The sequence below is a fragment of the Artemia franciscana genome, unplaced genomic scaffold (genome assembly GCF_032884065.1).
Source record: "Artemia franciscana unplaced genomic scaffold, ASM3288406v1 Scaffold_3088, whole genome shotgun sequence".
Lineage (NCBI taxonomy): Eukaryota > Metazoa > Arthropoda > Branchiopoda > Anostraca > Artemiidae > Artemia > Artemia franciscana.
This window is the reverse complement of record NW_027063786.1, coordinates 12759-30740: the sequence shown is the minus strand read 5'-3', so window position 1 is coordinate 30740 and position 17982 is coordinate 12759. Positions and strand designations below refer to the sequence as shown.

General features: G+C 34.5%; 1 long non-coding RNA gene across 1 annotated transcript; it reads right to left on the bottom strand.

Annotated features, from left to right (window-relative positions):
• Nucleotides 1-4270: 4270 nt before the first annotated feature.
• LOC136043124 (uncharacterized) lies at nucleotides 4271-15219 on the bottom strand. Its single transcript, XR_010621556.1, has 3 exons — nucleotides 15135-15219; nucleotides 10517-10630; nucleotides 4271-6210 (listed from the first exon to the last, which is right to left on the bottom strand). It is a non-coding gene; the product is annotated as an uncharacterized LOC136043124 (long non-coding RNA).
• Nucleotides 15220-17982: the final 2763 nt, after the last annotated feature.

Sequence of the window (17982 nt, the reverse complement as noted above, 5' to 3'; positions counted from 1 at the left end):
AAAGGGGACGCCGGGGGGCACAGGGGGATATATAAATGACGATGGCGACACAGGGAATGGTCGATTAGCAATCACCATCAACAAAGCTCTAGGGCAATCATTAGAATCATGAGGTATAGATCTGAATACGGATTGTTTTCCCATGGACCATTATATGTTGCATGTTCAAGAGTCGGTAAACCTGACAATCTATTTATATGCACAGACAATGGGACAGCAAAGAATGTTGTATATTCGCAAGTTTTACGTAGTTAAAAACATATATATATATATATATATATATATATATATATATATATATATATATATATATATATATATATATATATATATATATATATCTATATTCACAGGTGGGACATAGGGACACAACTACAATGGCGCGTAACTAATATGGCACGTAACAACTTACGCGCGCAGGGGGGCTTGGGGGGGCGCGAAGCGCCCCCACCAACTAGGTGTTGGGGTGGCGCGAAGCGCCACCCCTACAGCTAGCTATTTATAAATATATAATTATTTATGATTTTTATTTTTTATTCTGCTTTTATTCTTGCTTTTTACTCTGCTTTTATTCTTGCTTTTTACTCTGCTTTTATTCTTGCTTTTATTTTTGCTTTAATGTTGGTTAATTTCATTTTCGCTTTTATTACAGTACTTTTTAAAATTTGTAAACTTTTAGATTCTTTCATAAAGTCCAATTTTCACCTGGGAATTATACAGACCCCGATTAGGACAAATATTTTTACTTACTATAGTTGCAGCAGTAGCTACAACCTAGTAAAGAACAAGCCATGGTCCATAGTAACCAAAAATCAAAAAATGTGTTGTAATGAAAACTGGATATAGAGAAAATATTGTAATTTATAGCCCTTCCCAAATGCATTTTAATGAAAACTGGATAAAGAGAAAAATTGTCATTTATATCTGATTCAGGATTGGTGACAAAATCAATTAATTTTCGTTTTTAATTAAATATTTCTGTAAAATTTGTAAACTTTTATATGCTTTCTTACAGTCAAATTTACACCTGGGAATCATACAGAACCCGATTCTATAGGACAGGGCTTCTTAAACTATGGGTCGCGATCCCATTTGGGGTCGCGTAGCAAAATTATGGGGTCGCAAGTGATAAAAATACAATTTAACAACAAATGTTTTTTAACTTTTAAAATTATTGTTATAAAGAAAAATAACAATCATCGTAGATAATCATATCATAAAATCTTCTGGTTCGGAAAGACTGTTTATACCAGCATTTCTATTCCGATCATTATAATATTTTGTATAAATTTACTATGGATCAGAAGATGTTACAGAAATTTATAAAAAGTGTAGATTTATTTTTGTCAATCTCTTGAAACCGAAATAATCCTGATAAATATTATAAACAAAATTTCTGAGTGTTATTTCGAAGAAACTATATAAACATTTCGCGGTATTGGAGTTTTTAACTGTTTTTTAATTGTTTTAAAAAGAAGAATTGTGGCAAAGAGTCAAGCTTTAGTGAAGAGCGAGGGATTGCGGAGGGGACAACCCATTTCATATACGGAGTAATTTCTGTTCGTTTTAATGTCGCTCCTTACTTTCAGTTAAAAAAATTGTTTTTTTATTTAATTTCTGAATGTTTTTGAATTAATGTATGTTTGATTTTGGCTCTCCGCACATAAATTATTAAAATGAAATTTGCATATTAATTCTTTTTTTTTTGGCTAAATGGCTTTCTCTTAGTTTTGATCAGACGATTTTGAGAAATAAGGGGTGGGGAAGGAGGATTAGTTGCCCTCCAATTTTTCGGTTACTTCAAAAGGCAACTAGAATTTTTAATTTTTAACGAACGTTTTTATTAGTAAAAATATACGTAACTTAAGAATTAACTTACGTAACAAACTTTTGTATTCTTATATTTTTATTATGTAAATATACGAGGGGGCTTGTACCCTTGTTAATACCTCGCTCTTTACACTAAATCGTAAGTTTTGTCCCAATTCTTTAAGAATGACCCCTGAATCACAAAGGCCGAAGAATAAATAATTGAAATTGCTAAAAATACTTTAGCATAAAGAGCGAGGTATTTATCTCCTCCTAAATACCTCGCTCTTTATACTAAAGTATTTTTAGAACCCCTCATATGCGGAATAATCTTTGTTCGTTTTAAGTTTCAATGCTACTCCTTACTTTCAATTGAAAAAAAACGTTTTCATGTTTATTTTATCATTGTTTTTTTATACTAATGCTAGAAAATCCTGCGCCCTTTTCATTGAATTTTTCTTCCCCCATGACATATTCCTCCAAGGAAAGATCCTCCCACATATTCCGCTCAACCCCACCCCAAAAACCAAAAAAAAACCCTGAAAACGCTGTACACTTCCCAATAACCATTATTATATGTAAACACTGGCCGAAGTTTGTAACTTGCAGCCCCTCCCCCAGGGACTGTGTGGGAGTAATTCATTCCCAAAGACATAGTTAATATGGTTTTTGACAATGCGGAACAAAATGGCTATCTCAAAATTTTGATCCGTTGACTTTGGAGAAAAAATGAGCGTGGGAGGGGGCCTAGGTGCCCTCCAATTTTTTTGGTCACTTAAAAAGGGCACTAGAACTTTTTATTTCCGTTAGAATGAGCCCTCTTGCGACATTCTAGGACCACTTGGTCGATACGATGACCCCTGGGGAAAAAGAAACAAAAAAACAAAAAAACAAAAAACAAACAAATAAACACGCACCCGTGATTTGTCTTCTGGCAAAAAATATGAAATTCCACATTTTTGTAGATAGGAGCTTGAAACTTCTACAATAGGGTTCTCTGGTACGCTGAATCTGATGGTGTGATTTTCGTTAAGATTCTATGACTTTTAGGGGTTGTTTACCCCTATTTTTTAAAATAAGGCAAATTTTCCCAGGCTCGTAACTTTTGATGCGTAAGACTAAACTTGATTAAACTTATATATTTAAAATCAGCATTAAAATGCGATTCTTTTGATGTAGCTATTGATATCAAAACCCCATTTTTTAGAGTTTTGGTTGCTATTGAGCCGGGTCACTCCTTACTACAGTTCGTTACCACGAACTGTTTGAAAATACGAAATTCGACATTTTTGTAGATTGGACCTTGAAATATTTTCTATGGGGTTTTCTGATACGCTGAATGCGATGGTGTGTTTTTCGTTAATATCCTAGACTTTTAGGGGGTGTTTCCCCCTATTTTCCAAAATAAAGCAAATTTTCTCAGGCTCGTAACTTTTGATGACAAAGACTAAATTTGATGAAACTTATATATTTAAAATCAGCATAAAAACTCGATTCTTTTGATGTATCTCTTAGCATCGAAGTTCCGTTTTTTAGAGTTTCGTTTACTATTGAGCCGGGTCGCTCCTTACTACAGTTCGTTACCACGAACTGTTTGATAAAAAAAAACAGGTATATCCCTCTCATTAAATTTTTAACGTAAACTTTAATTTAATATTTACCACACTACGTGGTAACTACCTGGATATATTGGAGAGAATTAAGACGGTCAGAATCCACTTTTGTTTTTGAAACTATAATAAAAACATTTCTATAACATTTTGTGCAAATTTCAATTTTAGAATTTATATGTTTCAAAACGAATTCTAAATTTATATATTTTCATATGCATATGTATATTTTTACCTAATAAATATATCATCAAAAATATTAATTTATTTTTCTTTTATATTTGTTGGGGTCGTTAAGAAACTCGCGATCATAAATGGGGTCAGGTTTAAGTTTAAGAAGCCCTGCTATAGGACCAACCTTTCTATTTATTATGGTTGCAGAAGTAGCTGCAACCTAGCAAAGAACAAACTATGGTCCATAGCAACCAACAATTAAAAGATGTGTTTTAATGAAAATTGGACATGGAGAACAAATTGGCATTGTATTGCGAGAGCAACACTTCGGTTTTGTCCCATTTTTTTTCCTATGCTGCCGATCTCAGCTTATTCCTGGAAACTGGTAAGGGTCTAGCCTGTGCGGTTTTTATGGAAAGTGTGGACCTCAGGCTGGATTGAGGAATATGACATTACATTTTGGAAAGTTCCACAGAACTCTTGCCTGGGGCAAAAAAGGATGGTTTTTGCTTGTCCAAAAGACAGAGACTATGATGTGCGAAGTGAAGTGGAGTTATATAGCCTATGTCAGAGAGGAGTATCTGAAGTTGTGCAGCCAAGCTTTCGTTTCATCAAACCATGTTTCTGCTTTCGAGTGGAAAGCTCCGTGATAAGTAGTGATAAATAGAAAAATTCACAGAAGCAAAAATGTGGCATTTTTCCACGGGTCCGAAAGTGCTGCCATCTATTGTTTCTACCCATTTCTGTTCATGTTTTCAGCTGAGTTTATCATTTGGTTTCTCGGACTAGAGATTGATGTAGAGAAATGGTATCAGATGTGCCTAACAAACTTTAAAACTTCTCTCATTGCTAAAGAAATTGGAGCTTATCCTCTGCTCCTTTCTAAGTGGTGACGTTAGAAAGTTGGCCTATGGCAAAAAAAAAATCAACTTTTGAACTAAGACAGATATAATTTTTTTCGACGGCAATCGATAGCTCTTGATGAGCTGATCAAAGTATATGACATCCATTTTTTGATAAATAAAATTCCTTCATAAGGTATACCAGTTAGAAAGTTTCAAGGGGTTGACAACTTCAGTAGTAAGGTACACACTGAAACGAAATCTAGGCCGATACAAATTGTGAGACATATAGAGGACCTGTAAGCAACAGTCGGCTGTTAGGTAATAATCACCTTTCGGCAATGAGGGGTTAGCAACTTTTGCTAGTTGATGTATCAATTATTTGTTTCCAGTGTATTTGATGGTAAAGCCAATTTGGTTCCAGTGGTAAGACATGTAGGAGACTTGTAAGTAACAATCTGCTATTAGGCTACAGTCAACTTCAGCAATGAGGGGTTTGCAACTATGCTAGTTGTTGTACCCATTTACCCAGAGTTTTACCCATTTATTTGTTTCTGGTGAACTTGATGCCTATCATGGGAGAGGGACTTATATGTAAGAATCAGTTCACTTTGGGCAAGAAACGGCTGTTAGCTCTTAATCATCTTCGGCAATGAGGGGTTTGCCACTTTTGCTAGTTGGCATACCTATTATTTGTTTCCAGTGTATTTGATGGTTAAGCCAATTTGGTTCCAGTGGTAACATATATAGGGGACTTGTAAGTAATAATCGACTGTTGGGCTACAATAATCTTCAGTGATGAGGGGTTTGCAACTTTTACTAGTTGGTGTACCCATTTATTTGTTTCTGGTGAACTTGATGTCTATCACAGAAGAGGGACTTGTAAGTAAGAATCTGTTCACTTTGGGCTAGAAATTTGTGCAAATTGGTGCACATTGTACTTGATCTCTTTAAATCTGACAGAATTCAGTGTTTACACAAAGGGTACAAACAATAACGTAAAAGAATGAGGTAGTTTCGTAATAATTAGTGTCACCTATGGTATTTTAATCCTGAAAAGTTATGGATAGCTTTATAATACCAACTAGATTATATAAGATATTGTTCCAAGTTTGCATCTGTCATGATGTCTACAATCGAAAAGGACAAAGTTCAACTGGCTGCAAAGTCAATTTAGTCCCATCTTTCAATATTATTTTGTAGTTGTTCTGAGTTCTTTATTTAACATTAAAATCCATAAACAAAAAATTACTTCAAGACAATCTCCCCCATAAGGCTCCATGGCCGGGAAAGAACAGGAAAAAAAAAATACCAACAACAAAAAAATATAAACAAAAACCAAAAAACAAAATTGAGTCGCCCACCTTAATAATCTCCAAAAAATGACAAGCTAGGCAGGGGGTAGCACATGATTTCATCAACTCAATTAAATATCCAACTCAATCCAGAGACATCAACTCCAAGGGAAACCGGAATAAAAAATAAAGAGACAAAAAAACAAAAAAACAAAAACAAAAAACAACAAACAAACAAAATTATTTACTAGCTAGAAAATCTCTAACATAATTTTTGAACATACCAAACGAGTGGCAGTTTCGTACGAACTCTGGGAGCGTGTTCCAGATCCTGTTGCAAGCTGTCAGAGGGTTGAAGTCAGACCTCACTGACGGTGTGTGAAGAACCAGTAAATTGTTGGAAGTGCGGAGATGATAAGTCGATTGATCAGAAACAAAAGATATATTATTACATAGGACAGCAGGAAGATGGCCGTGCAACTGTAAAAAAACGAAAGAAGAACAAGAAAGAAAATAGAGAGATTTCAAATCAAGCAAGAGTTTAAGTGAAAAACGGTTAGTTTCCTGAATAAGAGTCCTTGCTTTATCATAAAGTTTTGAAAGTGGCTTCAGAGACGAGGGAAAAGTTGACATCCAAATAACAGAACAATATGAAACATAAGACTGAAGGCTGCAGAACAAGAGTCTAAGAATCGACCCTGGAAATATATATATTTGAGCTTTCTAAGGATTCCGAGACTCCTGGAGACTTGCATTTTAATCAGGTCAATATGATGCTTGAACGAAAGATTTTCGTCAAGCAAGATGCCTAGGAATCGAACGTAACGATCCTTAGGTCTACTTAGAGAACCTCTTGATACATTTATTTCATTTAAATCAGGGCAAGCCTTTGAGACTCTGGAGAAAATGAGAAAACATGACTTTTCGACATTTAAGGCAAGATAATTTACATCAAACCACTGGATAACTCTTTCAAAAAGGGCTATCATCCTTGAACGAAGATCAGACTCAGTTCTACCAGTTGTGCAAAGAGTACTGTTATCAGCAAAAGCAATAAGTGTATCTGGTAAGGACAAACTCTTGTCACAGCTAGTGACGGATACTGGTTGACAAAGAAGACAGCAAATGGTAGGTTTTAAATTTTTAACCGCATCAATAAGGTCATTGACGTAGATTAAAAAGAGTATCGGCCCAATGACAGATCCTTGTGGAACATCAGACTCTATTCCAGAAAGATTAGAAAAGTCCGGATGAGCTGAGATGACTCGACCAGATAAATATGATAGAAACCATGAATAAGCATTCCCTCTTATACCAATATGGGACATTCTCAGAAGAAGAATCTTGTGTGTTAATGAGTCAAACGCTTTTCGAACATCAAGAAAAAGAGCAGCAGGTATCAAACCAGAGTCAAGAGCTGAATTTAAATAATTCAAGAGAGTTGCACATGCATGCTCAGTTGAATGTTTCGCCCTAAAACCAAACTGAAAATCATGAAAAAAGTGTTTAGAATTAAGAAAAGCAAGAAGTCGAGAAAGCATAGCTTTTTCAAAAATTTTACTAAACACTGATAAAAGAGATATGGGACGATAATTTGCAGGATCATTCCTTGATCCACCTTTAAAAAGGATGATAACACGAGCACGCTTTAGAGCACTTGGGAATACACCATTTTCAAAAGAAAGATTGAGAAGTCTCGTGAGGGCACACACAATGACAGGAAGAATGAACTTGACAACCTTAGTCGGAATATGGTCTGGGCCAGAGGATGAAGAACCCCTCAAACAATTGACAATTCTGGCTATTTCAGCTTCAGAGACAGGTTCCAATGCCATTGATTTAGGACAAGGTGGTCCTAGATAAGACCTAAAATCAGGTAGAGAAGAAGAAGGACTTACAGAAGAGGCTGTAGTTTTGCTGATATTAACAAAATAGGAAGTAAACACATCTTGAACTTTTAGCTCACCCTCTACATTTCTGCCGTCAATCACAACACTTGAGGGACAGAAGGAGGCAGAAAAGATGGCCTGATAACAGAATTGATTACTTGCCATGTCTTCCTAATGTCTTTACCTCATGCAGAGAATTTTCTATGATAAAATAACGATTTAGCCCTTCGGCAAAGTGAATTTTAAACTCTTCTATAAGCTTTGAAAAGTTGAAGCCAAGAATCACGCGAAAATGGCTTAGAGCATCTGTAAGCCTTCCAAAGATAATTTTTCTTCCTCCAACTTTTAAGAAGTCCAGGGGTCATCCAAGGATTCAAAGGGGTTGTTCTTTCCGATCCTAGATTCGACTGGGGTGCATTACATGTATCAAAGATAACTTCTTTCAAAGAATCATAAAACGAATTAAACAAAGAATCTACGTCAGATCCATTTTCAGAAATACTCCACAAACGACCCGCCAACCGTGACCTAAGAATATGCAAGCCCTGATCATTAAATTTTAAAGAGGAAAAACCAGCTTCTTGGCTCCTCCTTGGCAACGAATCGGAAAAATCATACATGGAAAAAACAGGAAAATGGTCTGAGATATCACTCATCAATATAGAATTTCGCACCAACGTCAAAGATGAAAAAATATTATCAAGCAAAGAAGCGGTAGTGTTAGTTATGCGAGTTGGAATGCATGCAGAAGGCAGTGTTCCACAAGCGAGCATTGTCGAAAGAAAATCCAAGGACGAGGATGACCTCCGGTCAAACAAATTAAGGTTGAAGTCGCCCATAATTACAAGTTCACATGAATGAAGTTGGATTATTTCCAAGACCTCATCAAGAATCTGAGGGAAAGAGGGAACAGACCCACTAGGAGACCGGTATATATTACCAACAATCAAAGCTTTAGCTTGGGTTTTAATCTCAATAAATATGGATTCAAAAATTCCTTCTTCATTTCTTGACAGGTCATGTCTAACAGAGTACGATGTTTTTTCAATGCTGAGGAATAGCCTTTGGTCATGTGATAACTAATTGCGTTCTTGTTTGAACATACTGTTTTAAAAACTTTGATAGGCTGACAACTTCATCATTTAAACGATAGTGAAGAAACAAACATAAATAAGAATGTAAAACAATGAGATAGTTTTGTATTAATTAATAGAATGTCATCTATGGTATTTTGACCCTGAAAAGTTAGGGATAGCTTTATAATACCAACTAGATTATATAAGATATTGTTCTGATTTTCCATCCATCATTATGTCTACAATTGAAAAGGATAAAGTTCAACTGGCTGCAAAGTCAATTTAGTCCCTTCTTTCAATACTATTTTGTTGTTGTTTTTTCAACGCTGAGGAATAGCCTTTGATCATGTAATTAGAGATTGATAGTGAAGAAACAAAACCAAAGTGTTGCTCTTCCAACACTTTAGTTGGTGAAGTGGACAAAGGTTGCTGCAACACTTCATGTTGCCTGGGCAATGTAGGTCTAGTTTGTAGCTGATTCAGGATTGGTAATTAATAGCTTAATTTTTTGATATAAATAAACAATGAGTAAAAGTAATCCAAAACTATCCTTATTTATATATATATATATATATATATATATATATATATATATATATATATATATATATATATATATATATATATATATATATATATATATATATATATATATATATATATATATATATATATGAAAATTGTAAAATGGCATTATAGTAAAATAAACATGCTTTACTAGAATATAATTATTATCTATATTGCTTTGATATTTCAGAATAAAGGATGATGGGAACTTGCAGGTGGGGTGACACTTGACAAGGTCAAGTTCAATAAGGGAGAGATAGACAAGTTTAGAACAAAGAAACAAGACAAGACACCCAAGGCTAAGATGCTAGAAATAGGCCTATTTTGGATCATTTGTGTTTTTTAATTATTCTGCAACTTCCACTTCCCATGGAAAACAGAATATTATGCTAATGTTCAGCGATTTTTTCATAAATGTATTTTAGAATTAAACATAAAAATTTGTTTGGTAATTTTGTATTTTAGTTTTTCATTGTTAAAACTGTATTCAAAAACATATTATTTTCACTAAAATCAGTAGAGATTATTTTCTTCAATGACAATAGACAGTTTTTCAAGATAATGGAGGCAAGAAAGAAAATCATTCTAATTTGACCTCATAGCAGTATATATTATTTTCCTAGAAGAGAAATTTCTATATATTTTTACCTATTTATTGTCAAAAAAAAATATTATTCTACTTGAATAATGTTGGTGCAACAATTATTGAATTCTGACACAGAAATCTTGAGATTATCATTTTAGTGAGGTAAGATTCAAATGTCAATTAAAAATAACTCTAGACTCTAATTGGATCAAAAGATCACGTTTATGAATTCCTCTAGCCCTATAGTCTTAATCCTCTAAATTAAGTCAGGACATTGCTAGGGAATGTCTTGAATACCCCCCCCCCCCCTGACAAGTTAGAAATTATTATAGAAATTGGTTGTAATCTTCTAACCTCTATTAAAAATTTGTAACATCTATCCATGGAGAAAATGATGTTATTAATACCCACATTTTGTTTATTAATTTTAGGGTGATCATTTAGCAAATTCCACATAGGCAGTGAAAAGCTAGGGATAGCAAGACTAAAAACTTGTTCTGTGCAGTTTTTTAATTTATTACAAAAGGTTTTGTAGTTTGTTTAATCCATTTTTCAAGTACAAGCAACCAAAATAAGTGCAGAATTGTAATAGGCTAACTCTTCAACTCAGTAAGCAAAGAAGTACAAACAAGAGGCCAATTGGCTCAATGTATCATAATGCCATTTACCTTGCTTAGCAGCAACAATACCAAAAAGGTTTGGTGTTTCCATGGTTCGCCTATTCAGTCAAATGCACAGTGACCTTCTCTTGACTTCTCTGGACAATTAGAAATCTCTATAATCTGAACAGTTAACAAAATATCATATTTTTTCTTTGAAAAAGAACAAAGAGTTCAAGATGTATAAAATAGATGGAAGAAATAAGCACAGAAAGCATAGATCAACACATTTCAAAATTCAACACCATTTAATTTACATTTATATTTTTCATAATGACAAATTGCAATAAAAACAGCTATGTGATAAGAAGATAAATTGTGGTAGTCAACCCCAAAGCAGCACACTACAAATCTAATAGCTTTCAAACGAAAAAGCTAACAGAAAACTAACAATTTTAAACTAATCTCACACTAGTAATTAGTTCCAACTTTTACCTTCTTAAACCTCTTCACTTATTTAGTTGGCCCAATTAAATCAATGAATTTTTTACTTTACTTTTTTATTTTCTTATGTCCCACAGAAGCAAGCCAGCCTAGGTCCACTGCCCATTGAGACTTGCAACTAGCAAGCATTTAAAGGTACAAATAGGGATGAGAAGCATCCACTTCCCAAAGGGAAAACAACTATAAAATACTTCACACTTTGGAAACTAGGCTGCAGTGTATTTACTGCACTTTCTCTTCAGATCTAGGGTAAAAGACTTTTCTTGGGAGATACCACTATTCTTTAGAATTCCAGAAAAATAGAGATGGGTTTTTGGACCACCCATATTTTACCACAGCATGATGCAATGGGACAGTAGTAACAAGAGTCCTGCCTTCCTGGTGAAATTTTCATAAATTAAAAATTTGGTATCTGTTTTGACAAGTAATCAAAAAGAAAATATTATATTTAATTTTTATGATTTACAGAATAAATATCAAGCAATAAAAGTTAATTTTTGGAATCATACAAAAATCAGCCTTCTGGTAATATAAGAATATAAATGAAACACTGAAAGGGTAAAGCTTTAGTTTCATCACAAGCTGTCTAAAATGGAAACCATGCTACAAGGCAGGATAGCTTTCTAAAACTCCCCTTCAGAGAAACCAAAAATGCATAAAGTGGGCAGGGTTTTGAAGCCAAGCAAAATGTTGGGGCTGGACAATATGAATGAATAATGACATAAAAACAATATGCAATCATCAGAATCTAGCCATACTGAGCAACTCAAAAAAAATAAAATAGAAAAATCAAAAAAACTAAAAATATCCTCCTTTCAAACTTTTAACACTACAGAAGCTTGCCCTGGGGAAATTAGGGTTGCAATGATGAAATGTCATGCCCACAACTAACAAGGCTTAACCAATCAGCAAAAAGTATGTCATAAACATCAACTAACAATTCAACCCACTTCCCACAGGGCTCATGGACTAATATGCTTTGCTCTATAGGTAATGTTACCTGTAAGCAGAATCAGACATTTGTTTTGTTTGAAAGTGAACTATCTTGGATATTGGCATTAATGATTACATGGGTGTTTTAATTATCTTTCAGCTTCCTGAAAGATAATTTCCTCTTCCTCAAAAAGAGGAAATCCACCAATTGAGTTCAACCCAGAAACGGAATGCAACTTGCATTATTTATTCAGAATTCCTCACCTTCTCAATACCAACTAGTCACAAAATATAGATACCGAATATCAAATTTTATTTTTGTGCTCAACAGACATATCAAGATTTAAACATTTGAATTGAACATGTAAAAATAAAAAAAAAATAATCTAAAATCTACCATAGCTTGAAATTCTGAACCACCAATCTATACCTACCATATACAAAAATAACAAACACATTTTTTTAAAGGAATATTTTGAATCATATACTTAGTTTAGAGCACATACCTAAATGCATCTTTATTAGATTTCATGTTTTTTCTGATGATTTTGGTCTTTATTTGAATATTCTAGGACAAATAGAAGAGGAAATACTAATGAAGAGCTCTAAACTGAGAGGACTATCCATTATAAACGTTCACGGAAATATTGACGTAGACATCAACCATGTAATAGATAGATATGGCAAGAGTAGAAAGAGCCTTTATTTAATATAAAATTGTGAATTCTGTAATTTAAGCAAAATATATTGAACTTCAAAAAGTGGAAAGATACGGTATATTTTTATGAAAGCAAAATTTTGATTAGTAAATTTCTGAGATTCTGTCAAAGTTGGGACTGTTCATTAAAGACAATTTTTAAAAAGAAACAGTGATTAGTTAATGATTTAATGCCTATGCTTAAAACCTTCGTTTTGAATGTTTTCTTTGTATTTCTATCTCTTTGTACACCCCTAAACAAACTAGTATTTAATGTTAATCTTTTGCATATATATGATTATATCTTAATCATCATTTCCTACTCTTCATTACCATCAAAATGACTAAGCGGTATCATATAATTAGGCGACATAAAAATGGTTTGGCCTATACAAATAGTCACAAAGAATGCCAACTCCAAAAGATGGTTCAAGAACTTTTTTTGATAATGCAAGGAATAAATTACTCGCTATATTTGTCAAAAGCCCAAAGGCTAAAAATTATGCAGAAAATACTAAATATGAAATTTTTTGTAGATGGTGAGTAGCTTTTTTTATGGTGGGGTGGTTTTATAACTCACTATTTTTTGCATCAGTATTTTTACATCGTTTTAACTTCAATAGATTTATTAGAACTTTAATCCTCATCAGATTTTTTATTAAATTTACAACCATTTCAACTACCAATCTACAACGTATAATTGTTGAGGTTCCCTTTAAATTGCTGATATTTCTTTGTTTGCAAGTTCATTGGAGCAACCTATTATGAGCCCCCACCCCTGCTAAGAAAAATCCAGTGATGACTAGAATTAGTATCTAAAATATAATTTTATTCATATTGTACAACCCAAACTTTTCCCTTGGCTTCAAAACCCTGCCCACTTTATGTATTTTGTATTTTTAGTTTACCCCATGGAGGAGGAGGATAAATCAGAAATGGATAAGCTTTTAGAATTAGCATTCCTAACTACCATAGTATGGAAATTATGCTACTTTACAGCATAGTTTCCAGTTAATGACAAAACACAGCTTGTGACAAAACTAAAGTTTTAAAGAATATACAAAAATTAAATAATTAGTATTTCCAAAAAGAGGTCTTTGTAGGTAAGTCAATAAACTAATAATTTCAAGTGTTTGATCTTAAATTATTTTAGTAATGACCAAGTTTATGTATAGCTTAGGTTTTTAGCTATTCATTGATGTATATACAATTATTCTCAATTCCTCTTTGGTAGTAAGGTGTGAGGATTTTAGTTTTACATAGTTTTTCCCAATTGGATACTAGTTTTTTACCTATATCTTTAAAATAAGAAACTCTAGGCTCCAGACTTTTTTGCCCTTCATTAACTGATTTAACTTAGTATTTGGAGACATTTCCTGAAGTGAGGGAGATAGATAAGATATTTGATTGAGGACACTGTCAATAGGCCTATCAAGCCCATTGAGTTAAAGTCTACACCAAAAACTAAATTGAGACTAACCAAGAGGAGATTTGACATCAAGAACACAAAATGGTAAATGTTTACTTTTGTTCCAGGTGTGTATTATTGCATATAGCAAGATTCCAATGATTGCATATTGATTCTTTTTCATTATCAGAGAAGCACAACCATTTTCAGCTTTCTAAAATCCCCTTCTGACAAGACTAAAAATGTGTAGAGTGAACTTGCTTACAGGTAACTCTATCTATAGAGCAAAGCATATTAGTCCATGAGCCCTACAGGCAGTAGGGCAAGGTCTGTGTTCTATATTTTTTCAATAAACCTTGTTTGATTTTTTTTTAGTTTTATCACTCTTTGTTGAATATATATATAGAACATAATCCTTGCCCTGCTGCCTGTAGGGCTCATTGACTAATATGCTTTGCTCTATAGGTAATATTACCTGTAAGCAAGTGTACTCTATGCATTTTTAGTAGGTGTGAAGGCAGAATTGCTGGGTTTTGGTAAAAATTTAAATTTATAAATTAAATATCTAATTCTAATGCCAGAATTTGTGTATTGGTGCTATATCCAGTTCCAAAAATTGTAGGGAGATATATGGGGTGCATTCCAAGGACTTACTGAAGTAACCAAATGGTTACTAATTCTACTCCTAATGGGAAAATGGGTACTGCCCAGTCTGCTGGGAACAAGAATAGTTAACCATTGCCCTAATAAGCTGCATAACCCTATACATAGCTTATGTGTCAGATCATAGCAATTTATGTGCCTGTCCAAATACAAAAAGTTCAAGGTTCTTATTTACCAGCAGAAAATTTTAAAGTTTAAATCATGTGCAACTTTGTATTGGACTCACAAAATTTAACTGCTCTTTTGTTAGCTGTTCCTTCTATTGCATTACTTGCAAGGAAGGGGAGATCAAAGAAAGGAAGGGAATGAAGAGTAGCAAAAAGGCGTAGAAAGATAGACTAGTCTATGGGAAAACAGCAAAAATCTGTCTACAACAAATCCACGTGGCTGCATAAATTTGAACCCTGGATAAATATATAGCAAACTATGAGATAAAACTTTTTTTTTCCTTATTATTTGCATTATCCCTAATCTTATGCTACCTTAAGTGTTAATCTAAGGGACCTACAACGTTGGGCTTTTTATATTTTGACTTCTAAGTCATTTATTCCACTTTCAATTCTCTTGAGAATTGTGCATCCTCCCGTTCTTCACTGTATTAATTTATACAGTCTTGCCGGTCTACAGTTGCGAAGTATTTGTTTTTTTCCAAAAAGCCACAAATTACGTAAACTGAGTTGGTTCATCTTTTATATTTGGAGAAACCTGTGCAGAAGAGAGCGGTAACAACCACGAAGGGCAATATTGCTACCGGTGGGATATCCCTCCTTAAACTGCTGAGGATAGGCGATTCGAGTATCTGCACTTCCCACAGGTCCAAATTCGCAACCCAACTTTTGAAAACCCCGTGACGAATCGACATCTGTCAGCTGAACGTTATTTTCCCGCATTTTAAAGAAAGGCAGCCCTATTTTTTCCCATATCATGCCGCGGCCTAGTGAAATTAAGGCCACATCAAGTAGGAGATCAAAAAGGACACAAATAAGTCCGAAAAAAGGACCCAACAAATGTTTTGCCTGCACTATTGCATTAGAAGGTGATTCTCAAGCCATTCTTTTTGATGTGTGTGACATGTGGATATTTACCAAGTGTCTAGACATGCATGAACCTGAACATCTACTTATTACAAAAATCTCGCGATGTATAGATATTTGTATCAAGTACCCATCATGTAAATACCCATCAACACCAGTTAACACTCATAATCCAAGAGTTGAGAATATCGTGCAAGCTATAATATGATTCCAAACAATGCGAGACTGGACTTGGAGTTGACGTTTCGCATGCGTGCAATTATCCCAGTGTTGGTCGTTCTCCGATAAATTCAGAGCTTGTCACGTACTACGATAAGTGTCATGTATAGTTCCGTTTACAGTTCTCAAATGCTCAAAGGACGTCGGACCGGATACATAAACCGAAAGCAGGCGGAGAAAGAAGCATTCATCTTGATTGGGGTTAATGGTGTAGATACTTACTATCGTGGTTTCTTCGAAGATGTTAGGTTGGCCGTCGACTGACTCCCCCCGTTTTCGACGTTGAAAAGATTTTTTATTAGCATTCCATGTGTAATAGGTAGGCACTTCAGAATACAGCAGTTTTTTCGCAAAAGAATCATTTTGACATAACGCGAAGAAAGCAGTTAACGTTGTATCCGGTGGATTCAGAGCTCTTTGCTGCACATTGGATTCCGAAAAATAAACACGTTGACCACTCTGTAAATGTACCACTAAGTGAACAACAGCTGGACTTCGTTCATGTATCGGAAATTAAAGAATTCGCCAAACAGCTTTATTACTGCTTATGTATCTTCCAGCCTGATATTGTACGACTTCATCGATATAAGCCGCTATCGACATCTACATCAGGTATTTTAGCGGATATCACATAGTCAATTGCATTAGAAGAAATTTTTATCAAATAACCATATTAGTATATGAGCGTGTGGCAATCCTCGCTTTTGCCATTCCACTGAGTACAACCAGCATCGTACTGACCCAAACACTCTAGGTTTTACTATGAAATTTATCGGCGATTTCAACTTTTGCCGGAAGACACGGTCCGTAATGTCATGTCTATGAACCGGCGATTGTCCAGGAAGTAAAAGTTGCCGTATTTCTTCCCAAGATGGATTACATGTAAATGTAGTAAATAAATCTGGACGACCATAGAGATGAACATACGCAATGGCATCTTAAGTACGCTCATGCATATGACGCAGACTGCCAGCATATTACGAAGATAAAATCGTTACTCTTCCAATATTAGTGGTATTACCATCATTTATAACTGCTTCTCGCAAGAATGAATGTATTGTTCAGAGCGGAGCTTGTTTTGATTCAGACAGATGAATAGCAAACGTTCTGATTCAATCTTTGAATACATGTCAGCGATGTATTGGTGAAACCATTGACGGTATCTATATATATATATAAACTAGCCGTTGTGTTGTGTCCCTATGTCCCACCTGTGAATATAGATATATATATATATATATATATATATATATATATATATATATATATATATATATATATATGTTTTTAACTACGTAAAACTTGCGAATATACAACATTCTCTGCTGTCCCATTGTCTGTGCATATAAATAGATTGTCAGGTTTACCGACTCTTGAACATGCAACATATAATGGTCCATGGGAAAACAATCCGTATTCAGATCTATACCTCATGATTCTAATGATTGCCCTTGAGCTTTGTTGATGGTGATTGCTAATCGACCATGCCCTGTGTCGCCGTCGTCATTTATATATCCCTCTATGCCCCCCGGCGTCCCCTTTGTAGTTGTGACCCTGCGTCCCGGTCGTCATTTATATTCCCTGTGTCCCGGTCGTCATTTGTGTCCCGGTGTCCCAGTCTGTGATTTCTCTTTGAGTGTCCCGGGCGTCATTTATATTCCTTGTGTCCCGGTGTCCCGGTCGTCATTTATATCCCCCTGTGCCCCCCGGCGTCCCCGTTGTAGTTGTGTCCCTGTGCCCCGGTCGTCATTTATATTCCCTGTGTCCCGGTCGTCATTTGTATCCCGGTGTCCCGGTCTGTATATACATTCGTTTTTTTAGTTTTGGTTTTCTCCTTTACTTTTCATTTTTTTCCTTTTTTATTTTTTTTCTTTTTTAGTTTTTTTAGTGTTTTAGCTTTTTTAGTTTTTTATTAGTTTTTAGCTTTTTTTTCTTTTTAGTTTTTTTGTAGTTTTTACCTTTTTTTTAGTTTTTTTAGTTTTTTTTTACTTATGTCCTGGTCGTCATTTATACTCCCTGTTTCCCGGTCGTCATTTGTGTCCCTGTGCTTTGTTGATGGTGATTGCTAATCGAACAT